An 18,853-nucleotide genomic window follows, 5' to 3' on the forward strand; every position below is an offset into this window, starting at 1 on the left:
AATGGACAGCACACAACGTGTACAACAGATGTGTGAAAGTAGCCTGACAGGTGGGCTCTAGAGTATTTATGGGCTAAAACTTGTTTGTTGGCAACAGTTTTCGGTTGTCTACCCTCTGATCTGCCTAGAACAATAGGACCTAAACATACACAATTCAATTAAATTTCATTATAGGGAACTGATCAGAAGGTTTTTACCCAACAACGAGTCATTCTGCTGTCTCAAAATGTGCCCTTAGAGGCTTCTATTTGATGAGTTTTGTGAAAATAAGGAGTTTAAGGCTGTGTCCAGTCAAAGAGTTGAAGACACTGCAGAAGTCAAGTCAAGCTGACCAAGCCCCATACCCAAGGTACTAAGCTGACACTATATTGATCAAAAGAGTGTAAAAGCCACCCCACCGTGACAAGGTGTACCTCAATCAGGATGGTCCCTAACTCTAGTATCTCACCTCGCCATGCACCAACAGGCCTCACAATTGACGGGGGAAGAACAGAATCTGCACGGGACTTTCAGATCTTCCTGCAGAAAGCTAAATAAACAAGATGCCCAGCCCAAAGGGGAAAAGTGGAATGGCGCCTCTCTCAATTGTAATAAACACAAGCATGTAAAGCAGGACAAAAGACATGAGCTAATGTGCAGGTGAGGTCTGCTGGTCCGCAGTGAGGCGAGATATTAGAGTTAGGGACCATCCTGATCGGGTTCATCTTGCGGAATGGTTTTTACGCTCTTTTAATCAAACTAGTGTCACCTAAGTACCCCAAGTACATGTACGATTACTATTAATTTAACTACTATTTGCTTATATACATAATGTAGAGTATCTACTCATTGCTGTCATCCTAGGTTTTCTCTGTATAACCCTGCCCCTGACCACTGATTGGCAGCTTTTTGCCTATGCACAGTGTGCACTGAAAGCTGCCAATCAGTGGTGAGGGCGGGGTTATACAGATCTCATACATATGGAGAAATACATGTTAGTTACTAGTCATCCAGTGATAATCTCCTGCTGAGAAAACGGTGATGTTATGAAAACTACAGCAAGCATCCCAGTAAGGGCACACAGATGGAATCAGGGTCTCTGTCTTTACATGATGCTGCTCTGAGACTAGGTGGTAAAAACCTGGTGACAGATCCTCCTTAAGAATTTGATGGAAACCTGTACTATTAGATCAGAATAGCCCACCCAAGCAGAAGTTCTCTATTACAACAGATGATTCACCTCAAGTGCTTTTTATCTAATGCACCTGTATTGTATTTCAAAATATTATTATTTATTTTATTTTTTTTCAGGCCCCATGCTTCTCTGGAAAGACGTCACCTATGATTAGAGACACAGTCAGCAGAGACAGCAGATTTACTGCTGGGTTTAGAAGAGCATATTATCTAACAGATTTCTGCAGCTGAAAATACCAGGGATCCAAATGTGAGCTCATATTAAGAAGGCTGCTGCTGGTGCGAGAAGACCACGTTCCTCATCCTACGCTTCTGTTCTCATAGAGGCAGCATTGGAACAAAATGACAGTGCAACAAGAACAGGCCCTGCTGGAGGCTTCTATAGGGAAGCATACGCTACATGTTATGCATATGCAGTCATTTACTTGGGATCCACATTAGCAGCTGTTTATGCCGGCAGTAGCTTCATTTTAACAATGGAACATAATGGAATTTAAAAAAAAAAAAATCTTCAGGCAGAAAATGTATGAACGTATGTAAAAGCCCTTGTTACAGGTTGTATAGTATCTATATGTGCATGATGTTTTGCAAAAGAATAAGGTTCACATTTTTACATTGTATATACCAAGAACAGAATGATATTTGCTGAAAAGAAGTTACATAATTTGTATGTCCTCAGGATCCTTATATACAGTAGAGTGTGGTAGATTAGCTCACTCAGCGGTACACGGAGGTAGAAACAGGAACACTGTCTCTTTAAATCTTCCGTTGGTTTATTATATAGGCAGCATAAACCAACATTAAGTGAAAATAAACACAGCCCTTCAGGCTAAACAAAAAAACAAAACAAAATTGTATACAGTCTCTAAACTGCAGGGAGCTGCCTGCTCCAGAGCACTTAACATCCATAGGTTCAGTTTTCCTCCTCAGGACACAAAACGCTGGAGTTCCTCTCTCCAGTCCTACTGAACGCTGACTACCTCTGGAGACCGCCTATTTAAGCCCAAGACCACACCCTGGGGTGGAGATAAGATGGGCAACCTCCCACCCGCTCTATGGTTGTCCACAAAAACCTAGCCCTTCAACAAAATGGCTAGTTAACCCCTTGCAACACTTAATGTGCTGGAGGAAAAACCTCTGGGTTTTAAATCACTGAAGCCATTGGCCTCAGTGAAACATATCTCCCCTCCAGCATCTTGCCTTGTCACAACAGTCATGTCCAAAAGTGTTGGAACCCTTGAAGTTGTTCCAGAAAAATATTGCAATTACACATATTCCAATACACACAAAGGAAATAGAAATATGTATAACAAGCCAACACAAAAAAAGAGAAAAAAAGGCAAATTGGAGATCATTTCACACAAAACCCCAAAAATGGGCGAGACAAAATTGTTGGCACCTTTCCAAAATTTGTTTCAAGCATGTGATGCTCGTTCAAACTCACCTGTGATAAGTAACAGGTGTGGGCAATATGAAAGTCACACCTGAAACCAGATAAAAAGGAGAGAAGTTGACTCAATATTTGCACTGTGTCTGTGTGTGCCAGACTAAGCATGAAGAACAGAAAAAGGAGAAGAGAACTGTCTAAGCACTTGAGAACCAAAATGGCTGAAATATAGCAACAATCTCAAGGTTACAAGTCCATCTCCAGAGATCTGGATGTTCCTTTGTCCACGGTGCGCAACATAATCAAGAAGTTTACAACCCATGGCACTGTAGCTAAACTCCCTGGACATGGACAGCAGAGAAAAAAAATGACGAAAGGTTGCAACATAGGATAGTCTGGATGATGGAGAAGGAGCTGCAATAAAGTTCCAAAGAAATGTAAACTGTCCTGCAGGCTCAGGGTGCATCAGTGCCAGCAGGAACTATATCGATTTTTGAATGCAATGTAATGCTATGGCAGTAGACCCAGGAGAACCCCACTGCTGACACAGACAAACAATGCTACACAGCAGTTTGCCAAAATGTATGTGAGCAAGTCAAAATTAGTGATGACGAGCGAATATACTCGTTACTCGAGATTTCTCGAGCACGCTCGGATGTCCTCCGAGTATTTTTAGTGCTCGGAGTTTTAGTTTTTAGTGCCGCAGCTGAATGATTTACATCTGTTAGCCAGCATAAGTACATGTGGGGATTCCCTAGCAACCAGGCAACCCCCACATGTACTTATGCTGGCTAACAGATGTAAATCATTCAGCAGCGGCACTAAACTAAATCTCCGAGCACTAAAAAATACTCAGAGGACACCCGCGTGTGCTCGAGAAATCTCGAGTAACGAGTATATTCGCTCATCACTAGTGTGCACCCAAATATTAATTAAGGGTGCCAACAATTTTTGGGGTTGTGTGTGACATGTCCAATTTGCCCTTTTTTTGCTTTTTTTTTGTCGTTCCAATACACAAAGAAAATAAGCACGAGCATAATAAAATATCTGTAATTTCAATTATTTTTGGGGAGAAATACTTCATTTTCTGGAACAATTTAAAGGGTTCCAACACTTTAGGCCATAACTGTATTTTTACACTAACAATAAGGGAGTTGTTCAATACTATACTACTGATCATTAAAGGGAATCTGTCAGCAGATTTTTGCTATGTAATCTAAGGGAAGCATGAGGTAGGGGCGGAGACACTGATTTCAGTGATGTGTCACTTATTAGGCTGTGGGCCGCTTCAACACAATGAATGTTTAATCAGCAGGAGATAATCACTGCCCGGACTACACCTCCGCCATGCTTCCTTGTCCAACTCCACCACCAGCACTGATTAGCAGCTTAATGTTAGTATTCAATGTACACAGAAAGCTGCTAATCAGGGGTGTGGGGGGGGGGGGGGGGTTAGTTTTCTGAGCTCTGCTACATGCTATATCTAAAAACAGTTTGTAGCCCAACTGTTGCACCCAGTAAACTAAGTGATACATCGTTGGACTCAGGGTCTATTTTCCAACATCATGCTGCTCTCAGATGAGGTAGCAAAATCCTGATGACAGATTCCCTTTTAGATAGACCCCCACCAATGTAGTGCTGATGACCTAACACCAGGCACCCCACCACTCAGCTGTTAAAAGTGGCCGGATGCAGACAGTGAACCGAGTGGAACAGCACAGCTCCACATACTGTATAGTGGCTGCTCCCAGGTACTGCAGATCAGCTCTTAGGTCGGGTTCTCACTTGCATTTAAAGTAGGCGGAGCATAGGTGGAGCTTAAGGGAGGAAGTACGCAGCCATTCGCACACCAGCCAAGCGCAAGTGTGAACTTAGCCTTAGTCATCTGAAAATAAACATGTCCCCTGTGTGAATGAAGAGGTAGTGCACATGCATGACCACCAGCCCATTCTCTATTATATTTAGTAATACATCTAATATATAAAGCTGAATGTGTGTGTGTATGTGTGTATGTCCGGGATTGGCATCTGCACCGTCACAGCCACAAAATTTTGCACAGTCACACGTCTGGACCCCGAGCGTCATAGGCTATGTTGTGAGGCGAAATTTTAACCCCACGCGTTCCAATTCACCAAACAATTTTGCCTCTATTTACATAATGGGGAAAAAGTGAAAGGAAAAGTGTTGGAGGCAAATTAACAGCTGCCAGAAGGGGGACTTAAAGAATGAGAGCGATGGCGCCAAAGAGTATATACTGTACAGTTGCTAAGGTGGGGCCCCGACATGGGATACTCACCACACACAGGGATATGAACACACACACAAAATGTGCCACACACTACCACGTGTTTGAACACATATACCACCCTCAGCACACATTTCACCACACATACACCAACCTCGCCACATAAAAGTCGAAACACAAAAGTCGCCGCTCAAAACTCGCCACATGCAAAACTAGGCTCACGCAAAACTCGCCACACGTGCAAAACTCACCTCATGGAAAACTCGCCACACGCAAAACTTGCACACGCGTAAAAATTGCCACATGCACAAAAGTTGCAACACATGCAAAAGTTGCCTCACACAAAACCTGCACATACTCAAAACGCACCACACATAAAACTCGACACGCGCAAAACTCGCCATGCGCAAAACTTGCTGCACTAACCTGTCACATGCAACTCGACACACAAAAAGTTGCTACACGCATGTCGCCACACGCAACTCAACACACACAACTTGACACATGAAACTCACCCTAAAACACACACAAGTCTGGTATTATCCTTCAAAAATAAAAATCTGATTAATAAGCAGACAAACTACAAGAGCAACAAATGTACCATATAGGAAATACGGCAGCTGTCAGTCACATGACCTGTCTATTATGTGTATGTGTGAGCTAATATATACTGCCAGGGGGGAGGGCTTCCTGTTGGCTGGAGATTAATCAGGCTGCCAATTTAGCTTACAAATACTGAGGTAAAAATACTGACCAAATAACGTGTGAACGAGGTCTAATACAGGAGGAGATGACATACAGGTACATACTATATACAGGGGAGATGACACACAGATACATACTATATACAGGGGAGATGACACGTATATACTATATACAGGAGGAGATGACACAGATATATACTATATACAGGAGATGACACAGGTACATACTATATACAGGAGCAGATGACACACGTATATACTATATACAGGAGGAGATGACATACAGGTATATACTATATACAGGAGATGACATACAGGTATATACTATATACAGGAGGAGATGACACACAGGTATATACTATATACAGGAGGAGATGACATACAGGTACATACTATATACAGGAGATGACACAGGTACATACTATATACAGGAGCAGATGACACACGTATATACTATATACAGGAGGAGATAACTTACAGGTATATACTATATACAGGAGGAGATGACACACGTATATACTATATACAGGAGGAGATGACTTACAGGTATATACTATATACAGGAGGAGATGACACATAGGTATATAGAGGAGGAGATGACATACAGCAGGTATATACTATATACAGGGGAGATGACATACAGGTATATACTATATACAGGAGGAGATGACACACATATATACTATATACAGAAGAGATGACATACAGGTATATACTAGATACAGGAGGAGATGACACATAGGTATATACAATATACAGGAGATGACATACAGCAGGTATATACTATTTACAGGGGAGATGACATACAGGTGTATACTATATATAAGGGAGATGACAAACATGTATATACTGAGGGGAAAATGAGAGGTGTGAGGGAAAAATGAGAGGTGTGAGGGAAAAATGAGAGGTGTGAGGGAAAAATGAGAGGTGTGAGGGAAAAATGAGAGGAGTGAGAGAAAATAGTGGAGTGATCGGAAAATGACAGATGTGAGGTCGAAATGACAAGTGTTAGGGGGGAATGAGAGGAGTGAGGGGGGAATGAGAGGAGTGAGGGGGAAAATGAGAGGTGTAAGGGAGAAAATGAGAGATTTGAGGGGGAAAATGAGAGGCGTGATGGGAAAATAAGAGAAGTGAGGTGCTCTAACTAACCACAGATATTCACTATGCCCAGGCAACGCCGGGCTCTTCAGCTAGTTCTAAATATATTCATTCTAAAATGTAAAGGTCATAATGGTGCACCTGATACAATAGGTTGTCGGTCTGGAGAAGAATCCCCAGGACGTATAATGTAGGACAGCGTCGGCTCTCTAGTAGGAACTGATAAAACCTCTACTATTCCTAAAAAAATGAGGCAAATAACACTACGGCCCCGATTCATTAGGATTTGCTTTTTGTATGCCAGTCTTAATTGTGGGAGAGCTGGAGTAAGATGTAAAAAGGGCCATTTACCAGTTTAAGCCTGTTAAACTGGCTACATCAAGGAAAAGTGCTAAATCAAACATCTTTTTGATTTTTTAATTTCTGATTGCTAAGGCCCTACATTCACTGGCCAGTAAGAGGTTAATGAGGTGACCGTATCGGCAAGCACACGGTGCTGTAGGAAACTCGGTAACAAATTGGATCAATTAGGGAACACGTAAGCCAATCTTGTGCTATCTACAATAGAATAGAGAAGCAGACAAGTTGCTGTTACGTAGCCACATGCTGTCACTGTTTTCGTTGTCGGTGTTTCTTTAGTCTTTATTATCATATCGGGTTTGTTGTGATTTTCTATACACATAAATGTTTTAGTGCTAACATGCAGCATTAGGCCTATGTTGCATTAGGTTTGCTTGGTTACAAAAATAATCATGATGACTCAGTGGTTAGCACTGAACTCCCACCAAGGATAACAACTGCAAGGGATTTGTATGTGCTCCACATGTTTGCGCGAGCTTCTTCCCACTCTCCATAGACATTGTGAGCCCCAATGGGGATACTTCACATTTTACAGTGGCCTTTTATTGTGGCCACCCTAAGGCACCTTGTGTCCCAATATGTAGTAGGTGTAATAATAATAGTATTACTAAATACATCCAATTAGAAATGTAGTATAGTTCTTCTGATTAGCTTTGTCTCTTTCCTCATGTGCAGGCATTTAGGTATCCATGGTAAATACGGTATAAAGACCCCCTATAACATTGTTTCAGACATCCAAACACCAAATAACACAGTTGACATTACTGACAGCTCTGATGAGTCAGTAAATGGCGGAGTTATGTCCTCGTGCTGTCCTTGCAGTGTTATGTCCTCGCGCTGTCCTGGCCGCGTTATGTCCTCACGCTGTCCTGACGGTGTTATGTCATCATTGTGTCCTGGCGGTGTTATATCCTCGCGCTGTTCTGGCCGTGTTATGTCCTCGCGCTGTCCTGGCGGTGTTATGTCCTTGCGCTCCTCTGCTCTCCATCTTTTGTATGGTTGCTCCCAACTGAATGCTTCTTGCTCTCCGCTCACTATCTCCGCTATTCTAGGGTACATGTACTGCTGACAGTCTGGTCTATATCGGGTGCACATGGTTAGCGATGCAATGAGTCATGAATTTTACAACGAATGTACATGAAATAAAATGTATGTAGGCTAGATTAAATCTCATTATAGGTAGAGGAAAGAAAATGAAAATCCAATCCACTTACCTAATCCAGTTAGGAGTCTTAAAACACCATGTTGGCTGCACCTGTAGATTAACAATACAACCAGTCAGCATTTAAAACTCCTGGACTGTGAATAAGAGGCATAGAAGTCAAATCACATAACAGCTTTCTAGAAATTAACCAAAACAGAAGTGAACATTTTCAGACACTGATGTTTTCTTTAATCAAATTGGGTACCGGTAAGTACAATTTTTATTTTTACAACACTTCAATGCCAACAAGATAGGAAAGAAGAAATCCTAGACCAAAAAAATGGGTCCAGAACATATGTTGGTATAAGTGCAATGCATAGGGGCGCTCCCCTTTTGGGCTGTTCATTCTGCTTATATAGCTTTCCATGGGCAAGTGTCTTAACAATCGGGACCCAGATCCAGTTCTGCTCTTATCTATTTTTACGTCTGCTGACAAAGAGTAAGGTGAACTAGAAGAGTTAGATACCGTCCCAAATGGGGTACACCTTATCGTGGTAGGACGGCTTTTACGCTTTTTTTTTATCAAAACAGTAACCCTATGTTATCAATATGTACTATTACTATTTACTTATTACAAGGTATTTGCTCTTTTTTATTTTCATCCTAGGTTCTGAAAGAACAAACCTGTGTACGGACCATTCCACCAACTACAAGCACATGGAGTCTTTTTGTTGAGTTTTCGCAACATAAACTTTGCAAATCCTCCTCAATAACTCAGAACTCTTAATAAATTTGGAGTTACCGCTCAGTTTCTTCTCTAAAAACTCAGCAAAAACACTCTGCGTGCACATAGCCAGTTTCTGCTCCAAAATCCCTTCAAAAACTATAATAGAAGTTAAAAATCAGCTTCAGCAATGCCTGAGGCCTAAAGTACTACTGCTAGGGTGCAAGTGCCCTCTATATACTGTATATAATAAAGGGAATATTTCTGTATACTGGTTTCTCAGTAAGTGCTCTCCCCATGAAACATGAGCACTTTTTGAAGGCGAAAAATGGAATTTCTGATTTTGATTTTCATACTACGTCATGTGGCAAGGCTTATTAAAGGGTCGCTATTGACTTTTTGGATAGCTACTGTACATCCAATAGGAGGCACTGTTGACCATGCATACACAATAACACTCCAAACATACAGGGACTTTTGGATCCCAGTTCCAGTGATCATTGGGGGTCCAAATGGTCAGACATTCATAATTAGAGATATGAGAATTGATTTGCAGAACCCCGGTCCAGCATCCGGGTCAGTGCTCTGTGACTGACAAGCCAGAACCATCCAAGTCACCTCTTACATGATGGCATCCAGAGTTCTTTCTTTGATTAGCAGGGCTGGCCTGGCGTCATCATTCCAGTGTGAAGCACACACAATGTTGTGCCAGTCCGGTTAATTCAAAATGGATCTGATGATGCCGTCCGATAAGAAGCGATTTGTAAGACTCCCGTTAAGTGAGAATGGAATAATGACCTGGCTGCTGGACCGGTTGGTCCAATCTCTATTCACAACTTCTCCTGTTAGTTGAATAATGGGGCAGCACGGGGGCTCAGTGGTTAGTACTGCAGCCTTGCAGTGCTGGGGTCCTGGGTTCAAATCCCACCAAGGACAGTATCTGCAAGGAGGTTGTATGTTCTCCCCGTGTTTGCGTGGGTTTCCTCCGGGTTCTCCGGTTTCTATAATATAGAAATATACTGATAGGGAATTTAGATTGTGAGCCTCATCGGGGACAGTGATGATAATGTGTGCAAACTGTAAAGTGCTGCGGAATATGTTAGTGCCATATAAAAATAAAGATTATATTATTATTAATAATGTTGATTATTGGACGTGGCACGACCCCCTTAACTTGTCCAGTGTTGTGAACGAGCCTGATCATAGCACTGCACCTGGGAGTGTGCTATAAAGGTCTCATGCAGCCACACAAAGCCCACCAGCACCATCTTTTGTGGTGAGGGCATACCACCGCCGGATCTGTCACCCAGTGGTATAACTTCAGGGCATACTTGACTGTGTAATGGCAGAAGAAGATGTTAAGAACCTGATATGAGAATACAGATAAAGGATTTATATTTCCTGAGTTTTATGTCAATAATATCAGACTGTAGAAAAACTGCAGCAGAATAAACCCTTGTATTGTACATGGCTGTCAACTATGAATTTAGGGCAGCAGGAGCTGGAGATGGGCTGTGTCCATCCATTGTGCATAATAAGCGAGTAAGAATAGCAGAAGCCCGATAGCACTGTAAATCAAGCAAATTGAAACCAGCACGTAATTCAATTCATGCCTGAGCACCCTAGTATGGAAGGATTTGAGCACAGCTTGGATATAACATAGCACATGGAGAGGTTGTGACCTTGTAGCTTGATGACCTTTCCAGTCATGTTCAATATGTCTAGCAATGTCCGTCAGGGTGGGCATACTGGATTATACCACGCTATACCTTAATAAAAGTCTAATACACCTCATTGCTCGTTGCCTTTACCTAATGCACATTAAATGGAACTGCAAAATGTCTGAGATATAAGCATGGTCGGCACAAATAGTATAAATAAGCAGTGATATAAAAAGGGGCTTACAGCTATATGAATCTATAGGCTTTAAGGGAGAAGTTTCACCTAGGAAAACCTTGGTGGATCCACTGGCGTCTTAAAGACGCTATGTTCGCATATCCTTAAAAAGTTTTTTGCAGCGGACAACCCTGTTTCGAACAGATTTCGCAAAGATTGTAGAATGATAAACTTATAGAAAGTCTTCAGACAGTAAGGGTGTACTTACAATGAAAGATTAGGAGCACTTGTTTCATTATACTCTTTCACCGGGTGAAATAATCTAAATTATCGTACTCGGCAGCCAGAAAGCAATAAATATGACTTAATTTATAGATCTGTCTCCACTATTAGATCATGGTTGTGAATCACATTAAAAAAAGGAAAAGTAATCTTTGTGGTCAAATAGAATAGGTTACCATGAAAGAAGGCCCTGAACCACTAGGATGGACAGCAGGGGAGACGCAGGCTCCAAGGATGTAATTCCTATTTCTGAACTTAGTTTCCCTCACCTGTAGTTGGACTGTCCACACTTTGGAAGAGTTCTAGTTTTTAATAGTCACAAATTTCCCCCAGATCTGGTAGCTCAAAGCCTGCCATGTCTTCCACATCTTGACTAAAGGGTGGACAGGCCATCGGTGCAACCTGTGCAGCAGTGGGGCCCAAGAGGTAACAGGGCCCAATACCACCAAAAAATCAGCAAGCACACAATAACGTTATTGGACTACAAAGGGCCCATACACTGTTCTTGCACAGGGGTCCTCTTCTGTCTGTGTCCACCAGTGTATTGATTCTATATCCACCTAAATAGAAGGGTGAATCTACTTTGGTGGTATCTGCTACACGTACCCCGCATCCTATCAAATAGGGTGTACAGGTCAAAGAGCACTATTTTCACTCAGAGCTTGTGGGAATCTAGCATGGAGCTGGTCCTAGCCACAATCATCGCAAAATAAGCAAACATGTTAGAGGGAAACCTGCAAGGAATAGGGGTTCGAGAAGCACTCCCTGCTGGATTCCATGGAGAGTGATGTACTGGGGGTTCTGAAGTGTTCTACTTAAGCCTCCCTCTGTGTGAGGCTCTATTCATATCTGAAACCACAATGCAGTGCCGGGTCCGTCACATGATGGATGCCAACGGGGCCTGACGAACCCCACCAATTTATAATAGCTCCATTGAGTTCTGTCATAGTTCTCATTGTTTTGATGGAAGGAATTGCACTGCTTGATACACACATACGACAGAATCTGTGACCCAATGCAGATGTGAACTCAAATCTAAGATCTGCCATGAATACTTTACAAAATTGTAGGCCTACAACTATAAAAAAAAAAATATTTTAGTTTTTGTGATTCTTGTAGAACATCAAAATGCAAACAACAATCAACCGTAAGATGTTTCTATGGAAATCAATTGTTTTTTTTCTAATTAACATATAAATACTAGAACACACAGATAAGTTCACTTTACAGAACTCCGGTCATCCAATACTCTGTTGCTAATTTTCTTTTCTCCTGATGTCAAGAAAAAAACAAAACGACAAGCTACATTAATATTAGAAAATGCGTCACATCCATCCGCAACCTAAACAAATAATTAAAAATGTATTATTGACTTTAATTATGCAACAAGGCAGTCTTTGTCCTTCCACATTTCGCACACCATAGATCAAACCCCAATTCAATCGATGTCAGGTTACAATTGTAAACAATTAATTTTTCATGGTGTATACCGTCTAAGTTCCCACACAATACAACAAAGTACACACAGGGATATACTGCTATACGACACTGAGCTGAACCATGTAGCTGAATACAGCCTAGTGTTTCCTCTCAACGTTTCAAAAGGATGTTGTCTATTGTCAAAATGCTATCCAAAAGGAAAAGAGTCCATAGGCATTGACAATTTAGTAAAGCTTCTACTTTTAAATCACATTTTATTATTAAAATTACAATAGCCGGGTGTAAAAGAAAAACCCTCAAACTTGTGTACTAGTGCTGTTTCGCCAGCTCCAGTGTTTTGTCAGGGCCTCAGAATCTTTGTAGAACCAATCCCCTCATAAACAAACATCTTAGTTTTAATGATACGGTCACTTAGAAAAGACACATTCATAAAATCAAGGACAAAAAATGAGTCTGCACAGTAAAAATACATTTTCAACAATAGCATAAAGAAAAAAAATCCAACATAGCTTAACAGCAAATACAGAAAAGAGATTCATATCATTATGATTCCTGTACTTAGGCTCAGACGTCCCAATGCTCCTGCTCTAAGAATTATCTCAGACTCTATGTACAGCGATATATTATGTTTATTCTTTCCTGCAAGGAGCTGCTGAGTTCTTAAAACGTATAGGGGTCATGTGAAAGAGCTATAAGGTACAAATGTTTCCATATTGGGCAAATTTACAAGAATTTTTCCAAACTAGTAAATACCACAGGAATATTTCCTTTCAGACTGAAGCTCTGTATATTGTATCTGTAAAGATCCAGAGCACTGCCAAAGTATATGTGTAGGATGACTTTTTAATATATTCTTGTAACTTCCTGAAACTTAAATGGGTTGTCCATTTTTTTTTTACAAATGTGTTTGGGACTCAATTTTTGTGGCACTAGTAGCATAGCATGGGCTACCAGGGTCTGGGGCAAGACTAAGTATTTTCTTCTTCGGGAACTCTAGTCCTATCCCTAACCCTGGTGCTAGCCCTAACCCCTTACCCTAATCATAGTTCTTACCCTAGTCCTAACACTAGTCCACTAGTCCCAACCCTAACTCTAGTAGGTTTATAAACTTTGTATCATGTCTTTTTTATTTTATTTTTTCTTACAGGCAATACATTTTTAGATCCAGGACAGAAGCCCCAGCAGGTCTCTTCTTACCTCATCCAAACTTACAAGTGAGAGAAAAGGCAGGGAGCTATAGGAGGACACAGTGTAGCCTTTTCCAACTCAGGTGCTGCCTGTGAAGTATGCAGGAGCCAAGGCAAGCATGTTATTCAGCTGTTGCACTCTGCATAGGTAGCAAGTGAGATGACAAATCTCACTTCAACATATTCAGCAATTTGTTGTCTCAGTTGCTGCTTGTGCAGTAGCCGACATGAGTTTGACAAGCAGTGTTCAAGATGACAAATCTAACTTCATCAGAGTAATAGATTTGTTATCTCGTTCTCTATTTATGCAGAGCACAGCAGCCCATGCGAACTCATCTTGACTACTGCACTCTGCATAGGAACATGTGGCACCAACCTAGATGTCAAAGCAGTCCCTAGCTGCTTTAATCATCTAGTCCTCCAAGTGGTCAAAGGCCATCAGAGCATCCCTGCATCACATCAAAAAAGAAGCGTGTGGAGCTTATAAATATATAAATACTAGAGGTTACATAGGTTGAAAAAAAATGACCTAGGTCCATCAAGTTCAACCTTCCTCCACCAAATATCTATAACCCACAATGTTATGTGTACTGAGGAAATTATCTCGCCTTTTTTAACAGCTGTTATAGGGTCTGCCATTACAACCTCTTGTGGTCGGGCATTCCGCAGTCTGACTGTTCTAACTGTAAAGAACCCTTTCCTATTTAGCTGCTGGAATCGCCTTTCTTCCACCCATGAGTGCCCCTTTGTCCTTAGTACGGTCTTTGGAAGGAATAAGTCAGGCGCCATCCTTTGCATTGACCACACATATACAGTATTTATACATATAAATGAAATCTCCTCTGACATCTTTTTTTCTAAGCTACACAAGCCCAACTTTTGCAATCTCTCCTCATATGAGACGCCTTCCATCCTTTGTAATATAGTTGCCCGTCTTTGAACTGACTCTAATTTTTGAATGTTCTTTTTTAAATGTGGAGCCCAAAACTGGATTCCATATTCTAGATGTGGCCTCACAAGTGATTTATAAAGGGATAATAATACTTTGGGATTTTATCTCTCTTTTTATACACCCTAATATTCTGTTTGCTTTTGCAGCTGCTGTTTGACATTGAGGTTCATCTGTTGCTTGTTAGTTCTGTCTTCCTCACGCACTGAACAGTTCTCCTGTCTTCAAAATAGTCATGACTGAAGGAGGATGTGTCCAGACCTGTCCACACCGCACATGGGAATGGTGTTTTTCATTTGGAGGACGCTGAAGGAAAGGTCACATGCTCCTCCACACATGGCCATTTTGAAAACAGAGGAGCTGTGCTGTCTGTGGGAAGGCAGCACTTACAAGCGGTTATCGCATGATGAGTTGAATGAGATGATGAATGAGCACCCAGTGGCGTATCTAGGGGGGGGGGGGCAGCCGGGGCATGTGCCCCGGGCGCAGCCGGCAGGGGGGCGCAGTCGGGTCGCCTAATGTGGCGGTCCGCTGTGTCTCCCCCCCCGGCGGCTGCATTCTGCCGCCCCCGGTCTGGGAGTCAGTTGTTCTCTGTGCCGACTGTCAAGCTGACAGCCGGCACAGAGAAGCTGCAGAGCGCCGGCAGGCGGAGGTGACGTCCAGTGGCGCAGGCCTGTCTGGTGCTCGCTGCTCCCGACGGTTTCGTTGCTTTCAGGCCCAGGATATTTCTCCCTTGCCATCTGCGCAGTGCAGGATGGAGTCACCGCGGGAGGAGGATGAGATGGACTGGCAGAGCCGGGAGGCGACAACGGGAGGCGCAGGTAAGGCCGGAGACACACTGCTGCGAGATGCGGCCGAGTCTCACTGGTTAAAAGCAAGCTGTGGCACCGGCACTCCGGAGCGGAGCGTGCGGCTCCATGTATTGCTATGCAGCTGCACGCTCCGCTCTGGAGTGCCGATGCCACAGCTTGCTTTTAACCAGCGAGACTCGGCCGCATCTCGCAGCAGTGTGTCTCTGGCCTAATAGTAATTATAGCCTGTGTTCGGCGGGTACACTGCCCCCCCTGCTCACACTGTGACCAGGAGATCACACAGGATTCTCGCTGGTTTCCTGGATCCCGTGCACATTGCAGCAAAACCTCAGCTGTGAGGAGACTTTCTTCTCTGCAGGTGAATGAGGCAGACTGACAAATGCCGCACAGTTCTGTGTTTTGGACACTTTTTGCGCCTGGTGTGACTTTTCAGGGTTTACACCGGGTAGCTGGTGAGGGGGAACATCCAGACTATCCTGCTCCACTTGTGGTCTCCGTGGGATGAGGTAATATGATCCAGATACTTTGCTATTCAGCGGTTATGTCTATATACTTTAAGTTTTGATACACACTTACCTGGTTTATCAGCATTCATTTTTATTGGTCTTTTACAGGTGACATAGGCCTCACTGGATTCGGCGTAAAGGTGAGCATAACTTTGCGTGTTTATTTTTAATTAAAATAAAGGTGTCAGTATCTTCATTTCAATTAAAGGACTTTATTCATGGTGTTTTTTATTTACAACATGACTATGGGGTTAGTAATGGGGGTGCCTTATAGATCCCTCTCCTTTACTAACCCCTGGGCTTGATGTCAGTTGCCAATGCAAAGCTGACATTAACCCCAATTCTATTATCCACTTTCCAACACACCAGGGTAAGTGGGAAGAGGGTAAGGCCAAGTGCCAGAATTGGTGCATGTTTTGGTAGCGCCATTCCTGGGGCAGCTGGGGGCTGATGTTTGTAGTCTGAGAGGGGCCAATATCCATGACCCCTTCGTAGACTATTAATATCAGCCAGCAGCTGTCTGCTTAGCCTTTGCTAGTTATTAAAGGGACTCTGTTACCCCAAAAATATGTATCTGAGCTAAGCCCACCGGCATCAGGGGCTTATCTACAGCATTCTGTAATGCTGTAGATAAACCCCCGATGTATCCTGAAAGATGAGAAATAAAGGTTAGATTATACTCACCCAGGGGAGGTCCCGCTGCGGTCCAGTCTGATGGGAGTCGTGATCCGTGTCCAGCGCCTACTATCTTCATTCGATGACGTCCTCTTCTTGTCTTCTTGCAGCGGCTCCTGCGCAGGCGTACTTTGTCTGCTCTGTTGAGGGCAGAGTAAAGTCCTGCAGTGCGCAGGCACCGGGAAAGGTCAGAGAGGCCCGCATTGTAATCGCATGAATATTATATGCTACTTGCATAACACACATCCAACTTTTCCGGAACGACATCGGACCGATTTTATTCACGCTGATGGGTCTCCCAGGATCAGAAGTAAAATATGTGGGAGCCAGTAGGCCGGTGTTCAAATCCCCTACAGTTCCAACACAGCAAAGATAATGTATTGCAAAATTTTCATTTCTATCAATGGACAGTTTATGGATTTTTTATACCAGATAACCCAATCAAGGCCATTTAATAAGACTGAAAATAAAACAACGTGCAAATATCAGATTTAAAATGAACACAAATAAAATGCAAATGCAGACTCTATTAACTAAAACTAATTAAGAAGGAAATTAAAAAAAAATTGCTATCTCTTGATTGCTTTTTCAGATATAAGTTCCAACAAGAACTTTTCCTGTGCTGTAACCACATGCGCTGACCTCATAATGTAATGTTGCTATATTACAGGTGAGCTTCCAACACGTGTACTTGAGACTAAACGATCATAGTGAGAATACATCACGCACGCCAGCTTTATATCACCGTTTAGCACTAGAGTGGAATTAATCTTGCCATTCCTCTCTAAGAGCAGATGTCTGAACAGAGTTATTAACATGTGTCTGCCTATAATCAGAGCTTGGACACCTTTAAAATAGCATCTGCTTACAAATTGGGAGCTAAAGAATTGAAGTTTGGTAATGCTTTTCTTGTGTCAGTGCCAGGGCATTCTATTTTTGAATCTATTGTCATCATCAGTTAAATCACGGGTTTAAGCAGCATAAAGTCCAAACTATCCAATGGCGTACTTTGCTATAGTGACTGTTATACTTTGTATAGTTACTGGCAAAGAACATCTCGCCAACTATTAAGCATGGGGGTGAATCAATCATGCCTTGGTGTGGTGTTGCAGCCAATGGAACAGGGAACATTTCACGGGTATTAGGAAGAATAGATTCAATTAAATTTCAACAAATTCTTGATGCAAATATAACACCATCTGTAAAAAAGCTCCCATCTTTGTTCCATGACGTCCTCTTCGGGTCTCTTGCAGGCGCCGGAAAGGTCAGAGAAGCCTGGCGCCTGCGCACTGCAGTACTTTGCTCTGCCCTCAACAGGGCAGACAAAGTACGCCTGCGCCAGAGCCGCGGCGTAAAGACCCGAAGAGGACGTCATGGAACGAAGATGGGAGGCGCCAGAGCGGACCGGAGACACCCATCCGACCGGACCGCAGCGGGACCGCCCCTGGGTGAGTATAATCTAACTTCTTTTTCTCCTCTTTCAGGTAACATCGGCGGCTTATCTACAGCATTACAGAATGCTGTAGATAAGCCCCTGATGCCGGTGAGCTTACCTCACCATTCATTTTGGGGGTGACCGGTTCCCTTTAAATATACTAGTTCTACAAGACATAGAAGGGAATGGGAGCAATATATTCAAGGCAAAACTGAATTTTAATCCCCATCTATGCGCTATGAACACAAGCCTATTCTAGAACTCCAAGCACAACATACTTAGATGATGGCACAGTATTTTTTGGATGTATTATGGGAAGAGCAAATTTATTTGAAAATTATAAAATGTGATTAATTAAAAAAAAAAAAAAAAAAAAACACCATTACCTCTGCATACTTCCTACACAAAGCATACAAGCCTTATTATCGCTGACTATCAAAGTCTTCACCAACTCTATTGTAACTCAGCTCATTCTTACCATTTTTATCTCACTCCTTCATTAAAAAATGAATTACAGGAAAAATTATATTTTAAATGAAAATGCTAATAATAAAAAAATAATAATTTTCAATTTTAATTATTTTTTTAAAAACTTTAATACGTTAACGCCATTGCTTAGCAACAGTGTTCTGCTGGCAGCACATAGATCCTTGGAAGTATTCACCATTCATTTGGGTTGTTGCATGTGAACAAGTAAAGTACTTACTTTTTCTTTAGATTTATTGAATGAAAATAGAATTTTATTACTGAAAGCATACTTACAGCTTTGTAGTTATTTTTTTTTTTGCTTCAATGCATCCCACATATCCCAAATTTTTTTTAGCCGTATACAGTAGGCACACTCCCACCTGTCCCCTACCACCTGGATGCCAGCATGGAATAGAGGACAGGTGGAA

At 42.2% G+C, this 18,853-nt stretch overlaps 1 protein-coding gene across 6 annotated transcripts in view; it reads right to left on the reverse strand.

Moving 5' to 3' along the window:
- The window catches only part of CDKL5 (cyclin dependent kinase like 5), a 381,431-nt gene that overhangs the window by 311,761 nt on the left and 50,817 nt on the right, over nt 1-18,853 (reverse strand). For 4 of the 6 annotated variants that reach the window (XM_077294660.1, XM_077294657.1, XM_077294659.1 and 1 more), the window contains exon 2: nt 8,182-8,222. The gene's annotated coding sequence lies outside the window, so the exon portion shown is untranslated. Of the gene's footprint in view, nt 1-2,617; nt 2,658-8,181; nt 8,223-18,853 lie in introns of all 6 variants that reach the window. The other 2 variants (XM_077294658.1, XM_077294656.1) reach the window with 1 other exon arrangement.

Source organism: Ranitomeya variabilis, chromosome 3 (genome assembly GCF_051348905.1).
Source record: "Ranitomeya variabilis isolate aRanVar5 chromosome 3, aRanVar5.hap1, whole genome shotgun sequence".
Taxonomy (NCBI): Eukaryota; Metazoa; Chordata; class Amphibia; order Anura; family Dendrobatidae; genus Ranitomeya; species Ranitomeya variabilis.